Source organism: Nelumbo lutea, chromosome 1 (genome assembly GCF_056320005.1).
Source record: "Nelumbo lutea isolate HS-2025 chromosome 1, American lotus-T2T, whole genome shotgun sequence".
Taxonomy (NCBI): domain Eukaryota; kingdom Viridiplantae; phylum Streptophyta; class Magnoliopsida; order Proteales; family Nelumbonaceae; genus Nelumbo; species Nelumbo lutea.
Window position 1 is genome coordinate 129,396,789 of NC_142684.1, and position 12,606 is coordinate 129,409,394.

Below are 12,606 nucleotides of genomic sequence, written 5' to 3' on the forward strand. Positions count from 1 at the left end.
ATTTATTTATTTTTCTGCAATTTTTACTTTTAGCATTGTTAGAATTTTATTTTAATGGGTTCCAATTCAGTTAATTAAATTTTGTGTTTTTGCAATATAAAATCTTGTTATTTTGTCTGGATTGAAGTACATAACAATTTTTCTTTTGCTTCCCTGTGGATATGACACCTTTCTCACCACTAACTGTGCTTTGTAGTTATTTTGAGTATCGTAAAATTTTTAAATATTGAAACTGGTGTTCCGAAGTGGTTAACGACACGCTTCCGAACACACCAAGCTTTTTGTGTCGTTGTTGGGGAAGCGACGGAGAAAAAAAAATTATTTGCTTTGTTCAAATCTGGTTCATTATTTCTTTTTTATTTTTGTTTGATTACTTGATCTGTAGTCTCATTTTAATTATTGTTTTTCTTTATTTTACAAGACATAATAGCAAAAGGTGGGGTACCTGTGCGTTGTTGGATTACTGAAGAACAGAGAAGAGAAGAGAAGAGAAATTTGGGATTGCAATTCAGGTGTAATTGTCCCAATTTAATCCTTTCTTTTTGTTTTTATTTTCTGTTTAATCTTTAGAGTAGCAAACTCACTTCTTAATCTTCATTTTTGTAGTATTAACTTTTTGCAAAATTAATTCCTTTATTTTTCTATTTTCTATGATTAATTGTTGCTGTAATTAATTGCTCCCTTAATTAGTGGTTTAATTGAATAATTAATTGTCAATTAGAAAACTATTCAAAATTTCGAATTTGAGTTTAAATTTCAAATTTTGAATTTTAATTTTAATTTCAAAATATAAATTTCAAATTTTGAATTAAAAAAATAATATTTGAATTTTTTTCTTTCGTTTGCATTCCAACATTTATGGTTTGATATGTTCTAGAGCATGCATCATATAGGATTATTTAATTGCTGAAATTACCTTGTAAGTTGTTAATGTGTTAGGGTTCTTCATTTATTTTTAATTGCTCTCTTTGTCGAATTAATTTGTTTTATTATTTTACTATTGAATTGCATATTAGAGATAATTGTTCATGCGTTGTAATTAGTTGCATTTATTTTGTTGATTGTGTTTTTCCATTAATCCATTTAAGGGCATTCCAATTAAAATAAGATAAGGTGGGGATTTCATCACCCTTCCTTGGCCCACAAACCACCACCCTTCCATGTGCAGTTCACCCTAAATCATAATTTAAAATTTAGATAGCAAAATCCTTTAGGGGCCCCACACATTTGGTTCAAAAGTGTGCTGAATTTTAGGGAAGCTTGTGATTACTTTTCATAACCGGCGATTGGTGTCTAAGGAAAGAGGTTTACTGGCTAAGCCTAAGTGGGTTTTGTGGTTACTTAATTAGGTCCTTACGAAAGCAAGGGCAGCCTCCCACACCCCCACCTCTTACCTAGCTAACCAAAGAAAGTGGCGTAATTCCAACTTAACCTAAGAGAGTTCACATTGGTTTAACCACTAGTTTAGGAAACCTTAGTTCAACCTATAGGTCGTGTGTTTGAATTGCTTGCATTTGAAAAAAAAATATAAAACAAAATAAAACGAATTCAACGTCAGGAATTTGTGGAATGAGAAACTACTTCCAACCTAAGCCATAGATAAATTGGAACCATGTGTCTCAACAAATGGATAAGATTAATGGGATGGCCCAAAGACTTGATCAAGTCCTTGTATTTCGTCAACAAATTGGCCCAAACACAACCTTGTCATCCTACCCAACATGTTCCATTTGTGTAAGCTGGGCCCATCATGTTAACTAGTGCCCAATGGTGGGCCCATGTCAACTAGTCATTCCAGAGAAAGCACAAGTAGCTAACAGATTTTTCCAACCCAATGCTAACCCATTCTTTCACCCATATAACCCTAGGTGGGAAAATCAGCCCAACTTTGCTTATTGAGCCCAAGCCCAAGAAACCACCCTGCCATATGTGAGTTCTCAATGGATTGAAGCCCAGACTCACGGTGAGTATAATGATTACCCTGGGACTCAATCGGCTCAGCCACATCAACATAAAACATAGTCCAAGCAGTAACATCTATCTAACTCCATGGCTCAGCAATTTCAGAGACCACAAGTTCAGAGCCAATTCCAGTAGACTTATCCTAGGAACTAGCCGGTTCAACCATATCAGGTTTACCCACAACCTCTTCAGACCAGTATAGTTGATGACAAATTCATGCATCTTCAGCAGTTGATTCTAACTCAGCAACAGACCATCACTAGCTTAGAGAGCCAAATAGGACAGCTAGCTGAAGCCAATGCGAGGAGAGAAGTAGGACAACTACTGAGTCAACCGGTTGTGAATCCTATAAATCAACCATCGGGTTTTCCTCTACAGCAGATTCAACCACCTCCTAAGATTCCTCAGTTTGAAAATGCCAAGGCTATTCATACCTTAAGGAGTGGGAGGATTTTAGAGGACCTATATGAGAAAAAGAATTTTGAAAACATCAGTGAAGAAGAAAAGGAGCAAGAATACCATAAGTTTGGGGGGGGGGAAGGAAAGGAAAATTTAGAAGAAGAACCTATAGTGAACCAACCCATAGTTCCCTTTCCAACTGCACTTACAGCTAAGTTGTTGCAAAAGGCAAAAGAGACTCGCAACGAGGAGATCAGGGAGTTATTCAAGCAAGTCCATTTTATCATCCCTTTCTTTTATGCAATCCAACATGTCTCGGCTTATGCCAAATTCTTGAAAGAGTTGTGTACTCAAAAGAGTGAGCCATGATCAGCCCCATAAGTAATGCTCTCGGCAGATGTTACTACGGTTCTCCTAAACCAACTGCCCCAAAAAATGAAAGACCCTGGTGCTCCTCTCTATTATTTAAAACCTATCCCGGTAATTCTATAACTTGTTGACCGATTAGTCAAGACTCCTCGAGGTGTTATTGGGGACGTCAATTTTAGAGTAGAGGATTGTTACTTCCCAATGGATTTCGTCATCCTAGATAGGACCCCAATCGAGGAACTAAACCATAATCCAATAATCTTAGGACATTTGTTTCTAGCAACTACCAATGCAAACATCAATTGTGAATCGGGAGAAATGGACGATTCATTTAGGGAGTAGAAAGCCTGATTAAATGTATTTAGTGCCACTAAGTATCCAAACCTAGGGGAAGATGAGTTCATGGTAGACGTAGTGGATGACCTTGTAAATGCCCTGTCTACCATTTGGTTAGCCCAATCTGAGCCATGTCTGTGTAAAGAAGAAAGCAAGTCTAGAAGTGTAGATGTGAGAAGTGAGTGAATACGTCTGACTGAAGACATAAAACTTAACGTTGATTGGGAAGCAATCCAACGTAATTTTCAGTTGTTTTTGTTTTTATGATTAGAGTTTTTGTTTCTTTTCTTGATTCGAGATCAGTTGGTAGATCTTGAACCCCTTGGAAAAGCCCTCTTGATTATTCCCTTTGGCCCAGTTGGTAGATCTTGAACCCCTTGGAAAAGCCCTCTAGATTATTCCCTTTGGCCCATGTCCCGTTTGCAACATTCTAGTCATGCCATTAGGAATAATGGCACTTAAGTTGGGGGTGAGGAAAGAGAGAGAAGAATTGAAAAAAATAATAATAATAAGATCTAATTCTTTAGAAATGCAGAACTAAAAGTTTTACTGAGAAAATTTTCAATTTTTCCATTAAAAGAGGTTCCCAAAAAGAAAAAAGTTAAGGAAACTGAAAGAAGAATATTGAATTTTGTAGAATTGGTAGCAAGTGATAGGAGTCAAAATTGGTCATGTTTGAATATTGTCGAAACCATTTAGAAAATGGAAGATACCCCCAAGTTTGCCTGATGAACTTACAATTTATCTATAATTTTTGAGGACTTTAGCATGGATTTTTATGCCGGTTTTATTAATTTTTGCCTTAAGTTAGCTTAATGCTAAGAATAGGTTCAGGGATAATCAATCCAAGAGAAGGAAGGAAAAAGGCAAGAAAAGAAGGTTCAAAAAGACCAATTTCAGTCCAGCCCGGTCGTGGAAGCAAGAAAGAGCACTTCGGCCCAAAAAGAGCAAGTGAATTCCTTGAGAAAACCCAAGAAAATAAAGCCTAACTATGAGGAGAATTCGGCCCAGCAAGGAAGGCCCATTTTTAGCCCAAATAACAGCCTAGAGTGTAGCCCACATGAGCTCAAAAGCAAGCTAAGTTGTAGCCCAAATAACAGCCCAAAGGGAGCTAGGGGCGGCAACTTCTAGGAGTTTCTTGAAGAGAAGGAGGAAGCACTCTAGAAGGTTCATGAGGGGTGTAATACACCCCATTCTAGAGGCTTCAAGAAGGGGCAAGAGCCCCCTTGAAAAACTATATAAGGAGGCCTCTAGGAGGGGAGAAAGTTGTTCAATTGCTTGAGAGAAAGGCTCTCCCACTCTTAGAGGTTCGGCCACCTTGAGAGAAGAGAAGAGAAGAAGGCTAGGCGCAAGGAAGAAGAAGAAGAAGGGCTGAAGGAAGTTCAAGACAAGCAAGCTAGAAGAAGAAGGTGAGTTCGAATTGAGGGATTGTGATTCAAAGATTTTTTGTAATAAATCATTTGTAGTTTCATTCTCTTTTGATTTGAATTCAGTTTCTTAGTTATATGTTCTTTCTTCTTTCTCCTTGTTTCCATTCTTCCTTGATGTATTTCAGCTTGTAAAATTTCAGTTCAGCAATCTAATTCTTTTTGATTCATTCAAATGGTCATGCATTGTACTTGAAGTTTCTTGAATAAGGGTGTGATTGCAGATCAATTCGGCCAACTAACCTTCAAAACTCAGATCTGAATTCTCAGATCTGAGATTGCAAGATCTGAATTGCTTGAAAGAGAATTCAGATCTGCAAATTTCAGATTGGGCGAATTAATCTACAGCTTGGAATTCCTAGAGTGCTTGAGAGAGACTCTAAGAATTCAGATCTACTATTCAAGAACTGAATTGAGTGCAAGGTTAGAGATAACTTGCACAATTCAGTTGGTGATCAATTCAGATTTGAATTGATGCCTTAGAAGTGTTTGAAGAAATGCATGCATGAGGATTAGATTCTTGCTAGAGATAGAAGAACCGTCACTCATGCATAGGATGAACATGCACTTGAGAGAGGCTGTTCATGACCTTGGGGTTTCACCAAACCAAGGCTCAATCATGATTCATTCGAATGATCCAAATTGATAGATTGCTGAATTCTGAGATTGACATTTACTGCTTACTCTTCTAACCTGAATTGAAGGCAATTGGACCAATGATTTAGATAGATTTTAATTTAGGATTTCTTAGTTTTCATTAGAGTTTTGATTTATTTGTTGATCAGATAAGAAGTGCTCAATTTAGTATTGGTAATTGTTTCCTAAATCCTCGTGGGAACGATACTTCACTCACTACTTTATTACTTGAACGGCTAGTGCACTTGCTAGTGTCACAATGAGCCACACATCAATTTTTTGGCGCCGTTGCCGGGGATTTATAGAAGCAATATTAGGAAACATTGAGCATTCTTAATCTGGTATCATTCAGCATTGCATTCATAGTTGGTTTAATTTGCTTAACTTTACATTTTAGTTTTGAATGCAACTGCTGTACTCATGTAGTTATGTTTCTTCTTTCTCAAGTAGATTACTTTCTTTTTCTGGTTTCAGTTTCATTTTAATAAAGACATATTTGATTTCTATTCAATCTTGGTGTTGTTCCCTTCAAAAAAAAAAAAAAAAAAAAAATCGAATCTGCAATCACCTAGATCTGAACTGGGGTTGTGAACAGAGCAGGATACAGGGCATACTTTGCTGTATTAAATAACTTGTACTCCGATCTATCTGAGCTGATTTGGTTGAAGAAAAGTATATTTAATCTGAGAATTTTTTATGCCTCAAGAGATTTCATGAAAAGTGGCACTTCCACACCATTTTTTCTATTAGAGTTCAGACCTATAGCAGGGCTACTATAGCAGACCTGCTACAGCAAGAATGAACCAGGGCAGGTTTTGAACAGGTTTGTATTACAATTAACATTACTAAATTGGCATTGTGAATTGTCCTAGGCTGATCTTTGAAATTTTTTTTTCAAGATAGATAGCTCTGATTTCAGCTGTGCATGAATAGAAAGTCTAGCAGATCTGAATGGGTGTGTGCAGCCATGTGTACTACATTCCAATAAGTGTATACTCCATCAAGGGCTACATTGATGGAGCCATGTTTCTTCTCTTGATACTTGATTGTTCCATCCTTAGTTTCAGTTTTAATGTAGCTTATGCAAATCAAATTTCTCTTCTTCTTTTGGTTCTAAAAAAATATATATATATATAAATAAATAAATAAATAAATCTCAAAATGAGTTCAGATCTGAATTGCATTCATCAATCAGACCTGCACTCATCCAAAAAGATTTTGGTTGCATTGCTGTATTTTGTTTTAGTTTTCTTCCTTTAAAAAAAAAAAAAAAAAGAAAAGAAAAGAAAAATAGAAAAAGAAAAGAAAAAGAAAATAAGATCCCAGCAGCCACACCATGGTGAATACAGGTCTGATTTCAGATTTTTTTTTTTTACTAACTGATTGATTTTGGTTTTGTGCAGATCTGTATACAGCATGTTTCATTGCTGATATCAGTAGGTTATCCTGCTAAATTGCTCAGTTTTAGTATGGCTACTCCATCTGGTGTTTGGTGATGCATAGCTCATCAAAACAGTGGGCTCAGATCTGATATTTAGTAGCCTTCCAATATGGAAATCAGACCTGAGCACAACTGTACTGTTATCAGCAGCTGCTATTATATTTATTGTTGTTCTCAGTGGCTTCTGAGATTTCAGAGCTGATCTCAATTTTGTATAGAACTGATGTCTGAATTGCTATCAATCATTTGTACATTGATTGACCTTCAGTAGCACAGAAGAGCCTTTTAATATGAAACTCAGACCTGAACACAATCACTGCTGATCCGCACTTGGCTGTCCTCAGTAGCTGCTAAGATTTCATAACTGTATATTACTGTTCTCAGTAGCTACTGAGATTTCAGCTCTCAGCAGTTTAGATCTGTGTAATTAAATCCCGTCCCTGATTTCAGCAATATAAAGAAGAGGAATTTGTAAACTGTTGTTCTACTCAGAGATTACTGAATTCAGACCTGTTTGTAAATTGCTACTGAATTTTGTATATTGAATAAGATGTTGATATGCTTTTAGTTAGCTGCATTTATTTATTTTAGGATGTAGGTTTGTATATTCCAATACTTCACTTTATATTTTCAGTTGTAATAGGATTAGTTATTTATTTTCTTTTGTGAATATTGGCCTTTTTATTGCTTTGACCTTTACAGTTTATGACAAGCAGACCTGAACTGGAAGAGATCCTTTACGACCCGGAGATTGAACGGACTCTCCGTGTCCGTTTGAGAGCTGCTAAGCAAGTCAGACAAGAAGCACAAGAAATGGCTGAACAAAGAACTATGATGGATTATGCCAAGCCCACCCTCACCGGGACTGTCTCCAGCATTATCAGGCCAACTATTGCTGCCAATAACTTCGAAATTAAACCGGCCATAATCCAAATGATACAAAATACAGTTCAGTTTTGTGGTATGGCCCATGAGGATCCGAATGCCCATATTGCTAACTTCTTGGAAATCTGTGACACCTTCAAACACAATGGGGTAAGTGATGATGCCATCCGGCTGAGGTTATTCCCATTTTCTTTGAAGGATAAAGCGAAAGCTTGGTTGAACTCATTACCGGCAGGATCTATAGCCACATGGGATGAAATGGCCAGTCGTTTTCTCTCTAAATATTTTCCCCCTTCTAAAACTGCTAAAATGAGGAATGACATCACTACATTTTTCCAGCAAGAGGGGGAATCTCTCTATGAGTCCTGGGAACGTTACAAAGAGCTACTAAGGAGGGTTCCTCACCATGGCCTTCCGATTTGGCTGCAGGTGCAAACATTTTATAATGGTCTGACCGATTCAAACAAGACCATCTTAGATGCAGCAGCTGGGGGCTCCATAAACAATAAGACTCCCGAGGTTGCCCATGCACTCATCGAGGAGATGGCAGCGAATAACTACCAATGGCATTCAGAAAGGACACCAGTTAGAAAGCAGCATGGCCTTCATAATGTGGATACATACACAGCTCTCTCTGCACAAATAGGAGCACTTAGCAAAAAATTTGATGAGATGCAGATGGCAGCTATGCATGTACAGTAGACTTTTCAGTCCACAGAACAAGTAGACTTTGTTGGCAACTTTACAAGACAGCCAGGAAATCAGTACCATCATGCCCATAACCCCGGATGGAGAGGCCACCTGAATCAGCATGCACCTAAGCCTTTCCACCAAAACTTCTATCAGCCGGAACCGAAATCTAACTTGGAGGAGCTGATGACCAAGTTCATAGCTAGTGCGGAAAATAGATTTCAGAAAAACGAAACATCGATAAGGAACTTGGAAACTCAGGTTGGGCAGCTGGCACAGATGATTTCAGAAAGGGCTCCGGGTACCTTACCTAGTAACACCATGGTAAACCCAAGGGAACAAGAGGCTGTTGGGAGAATTCCCAATTCAGATACTTAGTCATAAACTGTCTTACTTGCTTTTTGTTTTTATTTTTCATAGCATTTAAGTTTAGTTAGTTTTTCTTAGAATTTAATTGAATAAAGATACTGATCTCCTCTTCTAGTTTGCAAGTGATTTCTAGCAGAAGAAGTTTTCCACCGACAACATATTGCAGAATTTAAGAATGATCTTCAGGGAAGTCCTCTAAATACCTCCTATTACTTGTTGATGCTCTTGCTAGTTTTATTGTTACTGCCTAACACTACGAACATTGAGGACAATGTTCATCTTAAGTGTGGGGGAGTGAGCCCGAGGCTAGGGTATGGGGGCTGAAACCATGCACCCCAACACACATATGCAGGCAATGACATAACCAAAAAAAGACTGGAACCCCTCAAATTCATTACTATTTATTTGATGATTTTTTTTTAAGAAGGAATTCAATGAGTTGAGGGAGACTGATGTACTTGTTAAGTTTTTATTCTTGTGAATGACCCAATTTGATATATGCATGAGAAAAGGGGAGCTGAATATGCCTTTCAGCATGACTAGCCCTAACTTCCTTCATGTGTATGGAAGCCCTTGATTTCATTGTTAATGGTCAAGAGATCTAGTGCACATCTGAAGTGCTAATTCTTGAGGTTCAATAATTGCAAAGAAGGACAAAAGCCCAAATTGACTCCGCTATTTTGAGTTGAATAGTAAAACTAACAGCTCAGAACATGAGTCCTACCTCAAGTAAGTGACCAGTGTGAGATGGAGCATAAGATGCACTCACACCAAAAAAAAAAAAAAAAAAAAAAAAAAGAAGAAAAGAAAAGAGAGAGAAAAGTGTGAGATGGAGCATAAAATGCACTCACACCGAAAAAAAAAAAAAAAAAAAAAGAAAAAAAAAAAAAGAAAAGGGTGAGAAGGAGCATAAGATGCACTCACCCTTAGAAATAAGTAATTGTGGTGACAACCGAGGTTCAAAGGGGCACTCTAAAGTTGAACTCTCATTGAGATTTAGTTACAGATGTGAAACTTAGTGAAATTTGATTATTAACCTTGACAATTAAGGAGCTGATTTATATATGAATTAGGAGTGAAGGCTAGACTATGATGAAATTCATATTCTCCTTTCCTCGGATCTGATACATATCTTAAATGGTCATTTACAAGAATAAGAGTTGAGCACTTACAAAAGTTCCCCGACTACTCAATGCATTTCTATCTTAAAAAGTTCACCAGGTAAATGGTGAGAACAGAAGGGGGGAATGTTAAGTTTATGGCTGATGTCTTTGCTTGAGGACAAGCAAAAGCTTAAGTGTGGGGGTATTTGATGAACTTACAATTTATCTATAATTTTTGAGGACTTTAGCATGGATTTTTATGCCGGTTTTATTAATTTTTGCCTTAAGTTAGCTTAATGCTAAGAATAGGTTCAGGGATAATCAATCCAAGAGAAGGAAGGAAAAAGGCAAGAAAAGAAGGTTCAAAAAGACCAATTTCAGTCCAGCCCGGTCGTGGAAGCAAGAAAGAGCACTTCGGCCCAAAAAGAGCAAGTGAATTCCTTGAGAAAACCCCAAAAAATAAAGCCTAGCTATGAGGAGAATTCGGCCCAGCAAGGAAGGCCCATTTTTAGCCCAAATAACAGCCTAGAGTGTAGCCCACATGAGCTCAAAAGCAAGCTAAGTTGTAGCCCAAATAGCAGCCCAAAGGGAGCTAGGGGCGGCAACTTCTAGGAGTTTCTTGAAGAGAAGGAGGGAGCACTCTAGAAGGTTCATGAGGGGTGTAATACACCCCATTCTAGAGGCTTCAAGAAGGGGCAAGAGCCCCCTTGAAAAACTATATAAGGAGGCCTCTAGGAGGGGAGAAAGTTGTTCAATTGCTTGAGAGAAAGGCTCTCCCACTCTTAGAGGTTCGGCCACCTTGAGAGAAGAGAAGAGAAGAAGGCTAGGCGCAAGGAAGAAGAAGAAGAAGGGCTGAAGGAAGTTCAAGACAAGCAAGCTAGAAGAAGAAGGTGAGTTCGAATTGAGGGATTGTGATTCAAAGATTTTTTGTAATAAATCATTTGTAGTTTCATTCTCTTTTGATTTGAATTCAGTTTCTTAGTTATATGTTCTTTCTTCTTTCTCCTTGTTTCCATTCTTCCTTGATGTATTTCAGCTTGTAAAATTTCAGTTCAGCAATCTAATTCTTTTTGATTCATTCAAATGGTCATGCATTGTACTTGAAGTTTCTTGAATAAGGGTGTGATTGCAGATCAATTCGGCCAACTAACCTTCAAAACTCAGATCTGAATTCTCAGATCTGAGATTGCAAGATCTGAATTGCTTGAAAGAGAATTCAGATCTGCAAATTTCAGATTGGGCGAATTAATCTACAGCTTGGAATTCCTAGAGTGCTTGAGAGAGACTCTAAGAATTCAGATCTACTATTCAAGAACTGAATTGAGTGCAAGGTTAGAGATAACTTGCACAATTCAGTTGGTGATCAATTCAGATTTGAATTGATGCCTTAGAAGTGTTTGAAGAAATGCATGCATGAGGATTAGATTCTTGCTAGAGATAGAAGAACCGTCACTCATGCATAGGATGAACATGCACTTGAGAGAGGCTGTTCATGACCTTGGGGTTTCACCAAACCAAGGCTCAATCATGATTCATTCGAATGATCCAAATTGATAGATTGCTGAATTCTGAGATTGACATTTACTGCTTACTCTTCTAACCTGAATTGAAGGCAATTGGGCCAATGATTTAGATAGATTTTAATTTAGGATTTCTTAGCTTTCATTAGAGTTTTGATTTATTTGTTGATCAGATAAGAAATGCTCAATTTAGTATTGGTAATTGTTTCCTAAATCCTCGTGGGAACGATACTTCACTCACTACTTTATTACTTGAACGGCTAGTGCACTTGCTAGTGTCACAATGAGCCACAAAAACTTCTAATGCTTATTTTGCCCCTGTTTGCCCCTGGTTTTCCCCTGGCAGGATAAGAAGAGAAAGATTGAGAAATTAGATAAAAATTCTTCAAGTCATTAGAGACAATGAACTACCCTGAACAGTGTTTCCAAAAAAAAGGAGGTCAATGGACACCCTGGACTTAGTAACCAAGTCTCTTCACCTAAGTTAAGTGTCAAAATTCAGATCAAATGGAAAAAGGAATGCCAATGACAATCACCAAACACTTAGTAACCGGGTCTCTTGACCTAAGGCAAGTGTTGAGATTTGTGTCAAACGGTGGAAGGTAACAATAAAAGTTTGTGGATATCAAGTACCGGGGTAGAAATCCACTCTTAGAAATGATAAGAAGAATACCCACCTGATTTTAACAATCAATCATAGCTTATCGAGACAGTCTGCAAGTGGAAGGGTATATAAGATTTTTAAGCCAAGTTTCTGTAATGTTCAAAGCATGATGATTTTACCCATTAAACCCAATACTGATCTATACAAAGTTTTAGAATTCTGGAATCAGGATACTTGGATAATTTTATCAGGGATGATCTTGCAATAAGAATGATCTCTTTACTTAGTGTAATTTTAGGGCTGCATTTCTAAGGGACTAGCAATGGTTAATTTGGGAGGTGTGATAATTCTGTATTTTAATGCCTTAAGGGCATCATTTCAGGGGTATTTTAGACCTTATGATGAGAGTAGAATTTATCATATTTTTATCCCCAATTATTCTGTCTTTTATACTGAATTAGCACCTAATTGGACTCATATTTCTGTTCAAGGCATGAAAGAAAGCATCCGGAGCAAAGAAAGACAAATCGGATGATTTTTCACAATTTCGGCACCGTTCAGTAATCTAGGCCTAACTCGCGTATCCGAAATCCGATTGGGCCAATTCAAGACTCATTGGAAAGATAAGAGAAAAAGCCACAACTTTTTATGTGGGCTTTCACAGATTCGGCATGCACCGAAGTCAAATCCGGGCCCGAAGTCATGGAAAATTCGTACTAAGGCCCAATCCGCAGCTGAAGCCCAACTTGTAGAAAAGCCTAGCAGCAGCCCAATTCGTAGAGGAGGTCTAATACGAATCCAAGAACAAGAAACTGAGAAGAGTCCTTCTAGATCTAAATTCTTGATGTAATCTTAGAAAGATAAA

At 37.6% G+C, this 12,606-nt stretch overlaps 1 non-coding gene across 1 annotated transcript; it reads right to left on the reverse strand.

Annotated features, from left to right (window-relative positions):
- Positions 1-7,761: 7,761 nt before the first annotated feature.
- LOC148877518 (small nucleolar RNA R71) lies at positions 7,762-7,868 on the reverse strand. The gene has a single exon (XR_016106397.1). It is a non-coding gene; the product is annotated as a small nucleolar RNA R71 (small nucleolar RNA).
- Between the last annotated feature and the right edge of the window lie 4,738 nt (positions 7,869-12,606).